The sequence below is a fragment of the Daucus carota genome, chromosome 9 (genome assembly GCF_001625215.2).
Source record: "Daucus carota subsp. sativus chromosome 9, DH1 v3.0, whole genome shotgun sequence".
Lineage (NCBI taxonomy): Eukaryota > Viridiplantae > Streptophyta > Magnoliopsida > Apiales > Apiaceae > Daucus > Daucus carota.
Genome location: NC_030389.2, coordinates 30,146,380 through 30,155,873, shown reverse-complemented (window position 1 = coordinate 30,155,873; position 9,494 = coordinate 30,146,380). Strand labels below are relative to the sequence as shown.

The 9,494-nt window shown below is 39.3% G+C and overlaps 1 non-coding gene across 1 annotated transcript; it reads left to right on the top strand.

Annotated features, from left to right (window-relative positions):
• The first annotated feature begins 302 nt into the window (after positions 1-302).
• Positions 303-409, top strand: LOC135149792 (small nucleolar RNA R71). Its single transcript, XR_010288007.1, has one exon. It is a non-coding gene; the product is annotated as a small nucleolar RNA R71 (small nucleolar RNA).
• The last annotated feature ends 9,085 nt before the right edge of the window (positions 410-9,494 follow it).

Below are 9,494 nucleotides of genomic sequence, written 5' to 3'. Positions count from 1 at the left end.
ATTCGCAAATTAAGATTGGCTGTTGAATTCCTTGGTGAGCCAGAGAATCGACTTTCATCGTTAGAGCCTTAAGTTGAGCTGCAATAGCTGTAGATGCGTCAAGATCAAGAATTCCGGCTACCTTCCCTTGAGTGAGTCTTTGAGTGGGGTTCTGATATTCATTAGCAGCCATCATTTCAATAAGATCATAAGCTTCTTCATAACTTTTAGCCCATAGCGCACCTCCAGAAGCAGCATCAAGCATAGGTCTGGATTGAGGTCCAAGACCATTATAGAAACTGTTTATTTGAATCCAATCCGGCATGCCATGATGGGGACACTTCCTTAGCATCTCCTTATACCGCTCCCAGGCTTCACAGAATGTTTCTCCTGATTGTTGAGAGAATTGAGATAGAGCATTTCGTAGCGCAGCAGTCTTTGCCATGGGGAAGAATTTAGTAAGAAATTTCTGAGCTAGATCTTCACATGTAGTAATTGAACCAGATGGTAAAGAATGTAACCATCCCTTGGCCTTATCTTTCAGTGAAAATGGGAAAAGTCTTAGCTTCACAGCATCATCAGAGACGTCATTAAATTTGAAAGTGTCACAGATCTCTATAAAATTCCGTATATGCATATTAGGGTCTTCAGTAGGAGAACCCCCATACTGTACCGAGTTCTGGACCATTTGAATAGTTCCTGGTTTGATTTCAAAGGCTTTGGCTGCGATTGCAGGCCTGACAATGCTTGACTGGATATCATCGATCTTTGGCATAGAGAAATCCTTCAATGCCTTACTGTCTGGTTGTGCTTCAGGTTCTGTCATTGTTTCAGAATCAGAAGACGAAGATGAAGATGAATCAATTGCTTTTTTACGAGCTTGAGAACGTGTTAGCATAAACGCGATCCAAGTACCTGAAATAAAGAAAAGAAGAAAAGTGAGAAGAGAATAGAATCCTAGTCAGTGAATTTTAATGCACACTGATGACAAGTACATAAACTAATTAATTAACACCGAGTCCCCGGCAGCGGCGCCAAAAACTTGTTCGCAGAAATCTACACGCAAGCGCACGTGATCACAAGTAATATATTAAGTTCGATCCCACAGAGACTGGTGAATTAAGAATACGCACCTATGCAACAATGTATGATCAATTTTCACTGCCAAGACAATTAACAAGGATGGGTTCTTTTATACTAATAACTAAATTTACTAATCAAATTCAGAATAGGAAAACACATGGGATTCTAACTTCATTATCGAATTCATCTAGAATTGAAATTACTGATTAACATGCGACTGTTGATCCTAATCAGACAACACGGAAGTAATACATGCCAACTCTCGTTGCACACATATCATACCAATCAAAATCCGCAATTAAGACAGAAATCTCATGGACACCAACAAAGCTCAGACCCTATATCTCTATAGCGGTAGTGTAAGCAGCGAGGTTTAATAGCAAGTCATCTATCGTGATTACACAGGGTGATAAAAATAGTTCAAGTCTACCACAAATTATGTTTCATTCACATAATCCTATGTTTACATGGCATAGTTCTAAATTCAATCATCCACTCTCGCTTCAGAAAGAATTAACAAACAACTCAGAAGTTAGCTACGCTTCTAAGAAGAATAAGCACGGCTCATGCAAAGAAATCAACGTACGTCACAAAATCACATAATTAATATTCGTTACTAGACTACATCGATAAATCCATTAGAATCCCATGAAGGCGGTTAGTTCATAATCGAACTAATCGACATCATGGGTTCTAGTGAAAAGATGATAAATAAAAGACAAGAATTAAACGGAATAAAAATGCTTGAATAAATTATAAAGATCACACGTTACAGAATTGATGTTCACGATCTCGCTCGAAACTGTCACTTCCTCGCGAAGAACGATCCAATACAAACTGATAATGTGCTTGATTACTAGAGAAAAATTGAATAATACAATATTCTACTACTCTAAAACTACTTGGAGGCTAGGGTTTTACACACGAGAAATTAAATTACATTGACCAAGTCAACCGGGCCTCGACCGCTGCGAAAATCCATCAGAAAAGCTGTAAAAATCGGCCCGGGAAAGTTCTGTTGGGCGCGGCCGCGCTAAACTAGCGCAGGCGCGCTAATTGCAGCAGTCTGTAGCGCGGGCGCGCTAACAAGTAGCGCGGGCGCGCTACTGTCTGTCTTGGCAGCTCCGTTTCTTCGTTTCTCGCTCGTTCTCGCGTGCATGTCCTTCCTCGCTTCTAGTACCACTTCCGTAGGTGATCACGGTTGCATTTAGCATATGCAACAAGCCCTTTAAACCCCTAGATAGCTCTAGTGGACGAGTGTGCTCTCGTGAGGGTTTGTAGAAGATATACCCACAAAATCCCAAGTCGCGATGAATCCACAATTCTCTATTCTTGCAAATAATGCACCAAAACCAACCTAAAATGATAGAAAATCACTTCATCACCTCAACTCGTGACCTGCACAGAAAAACAATAAAAACACATCAAAAGACACTAAACACTTAAGTACAATCAACCAATTTAAGTGGAAATGAAGGCCTATAAGTGTGTATAAATACCACTTATCAAGCGTCTGCTGAAGATAGTTGGTTATGGCATAAGAAGCTCTCACACCTCAACTTCAAAACTATGAACTCTCTAGTCAAGAGAGATCTAGTGAGAGGGTTGCCTTCCCTGGAATTCTCAACTGATGATCTTTGTGAAGCTTGTCAGAAAGGAAAAGCGAAGAGAGCATCTCACAAAGGCAAAACCATCAATACCATTACAGATCCACTTCATTTGTTGCATATGGATCTGTTTGGCCCTGTGAATGTTGCATCCATTGATGGAGGAAGATATGCCCTAGTTATTGTGGATGACTTCTCAAAATTTACTTGGGTTTACTTCTTGGCTTCTAAGGATGAAACTCCCCTGACAGTAATTGATCATATCAAGTTGGTTAAGTTGGAAAAAGGTGTTCCTGTAAAAGCTGTAAGATCAGATAATGGAACTGAGTTCAAAAATCAAACTCTAATCAACTTTTACTCTGAAAAGGGAATTAGAAGGCAGTATTCAGCACCAAGGACTCCTCAGCAGAATGGAGTCGTCGAAAGAAAGAATCGTACACTGATCGAAGCTGTAAGGACTATGATTGCTGAAGCAAAGCTTCCTCTGTACTTTTGGGCTGAAGCTGTGTCTACTGCCTGCTATACCCAGAATAGAACTTTGATCAACAAGGATCATATGAAAACTCCATTTCATCTGTATAACAACAAGAAACCTTATGTCAAACATCTTCATGTCTTTGGAGCCAAGTGTTATGTTCTCAAGGATGGTGAAGAGAACTTGAACAAGTTTGAGCCAAAGGCATCTGAAGCAATTTTTGTTGGTTATACAAATAATGCTTATAGAGTTTTTGTAATTGATACTCTGTCAGTAAAAGTTAGTGTCAATGTTACATTTGATGACACTAAACTTCCAAGTCTACAATCTGCTGATCCATCTGAGTCTCTGAAGTTTGACAACTATCCAGACTCTGATTCAGATGATGATATACCACCTGAGGTTGCAACAGGAGATGACAACAATGATAATGATCCAGGCAATGGTGGAGGAAATGGCAATAATGCTGGAGATTCCACTGATGCCAGTGGTGGATCATCAAGTCAACCTGGCAACAACTCAGGGGGAGCTGGTGGATCAACTAGTCATACACATCAGCCTAATGATAATACTGCTGAATCATCAAGGACACAACTTCCAAGGGAAAGGATTTGGAGCAGAGATCATCCCTTTGATCTGATTATTGGTGATCCTGATGTTGGTGTAAGGACTAGAAGTGCTACGACAAATGAATGTCTATTCTCTGGTTTTCTTTCACAATTAGAACCAAAGAAAATAGATGAAGCACTTGCTGATCCTGATTGGGTTCTTGCCATGCAAGAAGAACTCAATCAATTTGAGAGACAAGAAGTCTGGGCCCTGGTTCCAAGACCAAAAGGAAAGTCTACAATTGGATCTAGATGGGTCTTCCGTAACAAGTTAGATGGTGATGGCATTGTTGTAAGAAACAAAGCCAGACTGGTTGCAAAAGGTTATTCTCAGGAAGAAGGAATTGACTACGATGAAACCTATGCTCCAGTTGCTCGTCTTGAAGCCATCAGAATATTTCTTGCATTTGCTGCACACTCCAACTTCAAGGTATATCAAATGGATGTGAAAAGTGCATTTCTGAATGGAAAGCTAGAAGAAGAAGTATATCTGGAACAGCCCCTTGGCTTTGAAAATCCAGAGTTTGCTGATTTTGTATACTTCCTATTCAAAGCTGTCTATGGACTCAAGCAGTCACCAAGGACATGGTATGACACTCTCTCTGAGTTTTTAATTGAAAACAATTTTACTAGAGGTGTCATAGACAAAACTCTCTTTTACAAATTGCATGATAAGGATATGATATTTGTACAAATATATGTTGATGATATTATATTTGGTTCTACTAACGATAACTTGTGCAAGAGATTTGCTAAGTTGATGCAGAGTAACTATGAGATGAGTATGATGGGTGAGCTGTCCTACTTCCTTGGTCTTCAAGTAAGCCAAAAGGAAGATGGAATATTCATTTGCCAATCCAAGTATGTCAGAGATCTTCTTTGAAAGTTCAATCTAGAAGACTCTTCACCGGCAAAGACACCCATGGCCACTGCCACAAAGCTTGACCAGGATAAATCTGGTAAGAAAGTTGATATCACAAGCTATCGAGGTATGATTGGCTCTTTACTTTATCTTACTGCAAGTAGACCAGATATCATGTTTGCAACATGTTTGTGTGCTAGGTTCCAAGCTGATCCTAAAGAATCACATCTTATAGCCGTCAAAAGAATCTTTAGATATCTTAAGGGTACACCTGGATTAGGTATTTGGTACCCTAAGAATACTGGTTTTGACTTAACCGGCTATACAGATTCTGATTATGCAGGATGCAGGATTGATAGGAAGAGTACGTCTGGAAGCTGTCAATTTCTAGGACGTCGGTTGGTTTCCTGGTATAGCAAGAAGTAGCACTCCGTGTCTACTTCTACTGCTGAAGCTGAGTATATAGCTGCTGGAAGCTGCTGTGCTCAGATCTTGTGGATCAAGAACCAACTGAATGATTATGGTGTTGTAGTAAACAAAATTCCTATATTTTGTGATAATACAAGTGCCATAGCCATTTCCAACAATCCGGTTCAACATTCAAGAACCAAGCACATTGATATCATGTATCATTTCATACGAGAACATGTCATGAATGGTACAGTGGTGTTACATTTTGTACCCACGACTGAGCAAATTGCTGACATCTTCACTAAACCACTGGATGAATCCACTTTCTCTAAGCTGGTTTGTGAATTAGGGATGTTAAATATGACATAGTTCTCTTGTATATATTCTTCATATGCATTATATGTTTTTGTATATTTTTTGTGAATTTTCTGTATAATTATATCTATATTATTAGATTTTATATGATTTTCTGTATGTTATCTGATAATATTCTGAGTAATTATGCATGTTTGTATATTAGTCTGTAATTTTCTAAGTGCTCATACACTCCCCTGTAATATTCCCTAAGCATTTAGATAATTATTTGTAATTATTTTGTATTTTTCAAAATTAATTAAGCATAAATATTTGATTTTAAGTTAATTCATTTTATTGGATTAAAGTTAAAGTCATAAGTATTTATATTTAATTAAAGTTGAAATTTACAAAATATTTGTGTAATATATAGTATTGTTTTTATTATAGATTTTTGATTTTAATTGCAAAATGTTTTATCTTTTAAATTAATCAAAAATCATATTATATTATTTCTAATTTCAGCAAGACATTTCGTTTGTCTTACTGATTTGGGTTGGCTGTTCGGTAAGACAATTTAATTGTCTTACGCGTATGGCTGACACGGCAAGACAATCAATTTGTCTTTCTCAGTTTATTTTTCGCCCAGTTCGGTAAGACAATAAATTGTCTTACTGACTACACTCAAAAGCATTGCTTCGTCTCGGCAAGACAATTCAAAATTGTCTTACCGAGACTTCACTCGCTATTGTCTTGCAGTGCCTGTATATATACCTCCGTTAGACAATTGAGCAAGACAATTTATATTGTCTTGCCCAAAGTTCGTCTTCTTCCCTTGCATATACATACATATATACACGCACTTGATCTGGGTTTTCAAGTTTTTGTCGAAAACTTGCTGGATTCTTGTATTTCAAGCTCATAAGCTTGCTTGGTTTGTGTTGTTGCTCTACTTACAGTCGAACCTCTGCCAAAATTTCGAACTGACCTCGTGCAATTTTGATCGGAATTCAAGCCACTTTACTGTGATTACTCGAGTTTTAACGTTTACGTTTGCTGTGCTTATCCGTGTAATCGATTCCTCTGATTTGTGCTGCGAACTGTTTTGGATCGACTTGCTGTTAGGGTTCTTAAGAATTTTGGGGATTATTTCAATTTAAGGGCTTGTTTGGCTAGTTGGTTATTTGTATTAGAGGCTGCGTTTGGTTTGAAGTTAGTTGAATTTGGGGTTTTTGATCCTAAGGGCGTGTTTGGCTGAGTTGGATTAATTGTTTAGTGCCATTTAAGTTAATTAACTTTTAATTCGATATTATCCAAATATTTCGAATTATTAATTAATTAATCAAGTTTTAATTATTAGTTGAAATTCGCGAGACATTTGAGAATTCACATTTTAGTTGAAAAATTCTCGCTTAATTCAATTTTTAATTATTAAAAATGGCCGGAGAGTTTGTGATTGCTGAGACTAACTACTGTGCCAGCCTCAACCCTGATGATTGCTCTGATAGATTCCGGACTTGGGTCAGATTTCTTTCGAGACAGAGTTTAGTCAGTACGGCACTGACTGCAGATATTCCGATTAAGCTGCAACCTCTTTTTGACTTCTACTCAAATGCTGTCAATTCTACGACTCTGGAGAATTACAAGATAATAGGGGATCTGCCTAATAGGAAACGTATTGTAATCACTGTCGATGATGTGAACCGGATCTTAGGACTTCCAAGGGACAATTTTGAGCCAGACCCTTCAGAGGATGAACTGAGACAATTCTTTCAGGATATTCACTATCAAGGTCAGATTTTTCTCCCAAAGATGTCAAAGGGAAATCTGAAGGCTGAATGGGATGTGTTCTTTGACACCCTTGCCAAGGTGTTTGCTCCCACTAATCGAAAGAACTTTGGGAATATATCTTCAATGCTGCAAATCTTTGGATTCAGCATAGCTTATAACCGTCGAATCAATTTTGGGAAGATATTGCTGAGGGAGATTATCAGAAAGATGGGGTCTGTTACACAGAGATCAATTCAGAGGAATGAGAAAGTTGAATGCTTCTACCCCAGGTTTCTGATGTTATTCATGAATGATAAAATGGATGATGCTGATAGGCACATGTACGTAGATTCTCCTGCTGTTCCTATTCAGAGGACTTGTGCCAAGATCCAGACCCGGCTGGTGAACAAGAAAAAGCATGACAATGTGCCACTGGTGGTGACTCCTTTCATGCTAGAGCAATTCAGTGCTCCATTTCAACCTGTACAAGTTCCAGAACCACTACAACAACAACAATATCAACCACAACAACAACAACAAGCTCAACAACAAGCTCAACAACAAGCTCAACAACAAGAACAACCGCAACAACAATCACCTCCTCAAAACTATCAACCACTTCAACTACTTCAAGACTATCAGTCATCCAGCCAATCCTCACATTACTCTCCCTACAACCCTCCTTACAATTCACCACAACAATCACCTCACCAATCATCATACAATTCTCCTCACCAATCTCAACACCAATCCCCTCCATAATACAACTTCTTCCCAGACCAACAAGCCTCCATTCTTCCCTCTCAATCTGAACCAACACCTTCACCTACACATACACATACCATTCCTCAACCACAATCAACCTCTCAGCCACTGCCTGCTGATTCTGCTATCAATCCTGGCCTACAGGACTTCAGGGCTGATTTACAGGTAGCTCAGGTACTTTCTAATCTCACCGATACCTTTAATATTGATATTGCAGATTATGATTGTGATATTGGATTTGATTTCCAGACTCCCAGCATTGAACCTGAAAACACCCAGGTTCATATCCAAGCTGATGTTTCCGCTTCAACTACTGATTCTTCATCAAACACTTCAAACAACACTACTTCAACCCCTGTTGTTAGAAAGGTAGCCCGGAAACGGAGTGGGAGTGCACTTTTACGAGATCCCGCAGCTCTGTCTCATAAGAAGCAAAGGGTGGCAGAACCAGAGACAACTGCAGCTGCATCCATTTCCTCCCAAAAGGATTTGGACACTGAAACGGTAAATATACAGTCTCTAGATTCATTCTCTCCACAGAATGCATTTATTGAAATTGGCCGTCCGACCGCGGTATCCTGTAAAGAGTCAAGCACACAACTAGCACTCACGCTAGTAAACACTGAACCTGTGTCTTTTGATTCTTCACTTAGAGAGAGCACAGAATTTCAAAACATGTTATATGAAAATCTTTCTGATCACTCTTTCTTTTTGGATCAGGATCTACTTGGCAACCTGCAAGTACATCAGCCTTCACAGGCATCTGAAGGACAATTTGTTCCTTCACTTCCTACGGTTCCATCTCAGGGGACTATGGTTGTATATACAGGTTCTGGTGACGGTGTGAAAACTACGAGTGAAATCAGGCAAACACCGAGCGAAACACATACACGAGAGGATAGTGAAAAATCTTTGAGTGTTCGTGAGGTGAGCGCACACACCAACACAGATCTGTTACAGGAACAAATGGCTGCTCTGAGAGCTGAGATAGAAAGGTTGAATGCTGAGAATGCAAGATTCAGAAGTGGAGAGCTGGTGACTCTGCAAGAGAAAGTTGGTGATCCATCCTTTACTTCTCTGAAAAAGGAATTGGATGATCATGTACGGGGCATTCACTCTAGGATGGACAAATTTGATACAACTCAGGAGCTCTGTCTGACGAAGCTTGACAATTTGGAGCAAACTTTGGCTCAAGTTGTTCAACACTTAAAGATCAATCCGTCAACATCTCAGTCTACTCCAGAGGATCCCTCAACTAAGGGGGAGAAGGATAAGGATGACAAAGATAAGGATGACAGCAATGCTGATGCTGCTGATAGGAGTGATAAGGGTGGTGATACTGATAGGAGTGATAAGGGTGGAGAAGGAGCAAGTAAAAAGGATTCTTCTGCAGCTAGCAAATCTAAAGGCAAAATGCCTGAAACTGAGAACATCTTCACTAATCAGGATTATGACAATATTCCTGAAGATGTTGATGATGATGATGCATTTGATTCTGCTTATTTTGAAGCTGAGGAAGAAGGTCGTTTCGAGGAAGGCTTTCTTTTCAATTAAGACCAGTCTGTGGACCCTGAGCACATGGAAAAGGTCAAAATGTTTAAAGCTCAACATGAAGCTAGCAAAGCAAAGCTTCAGGAACT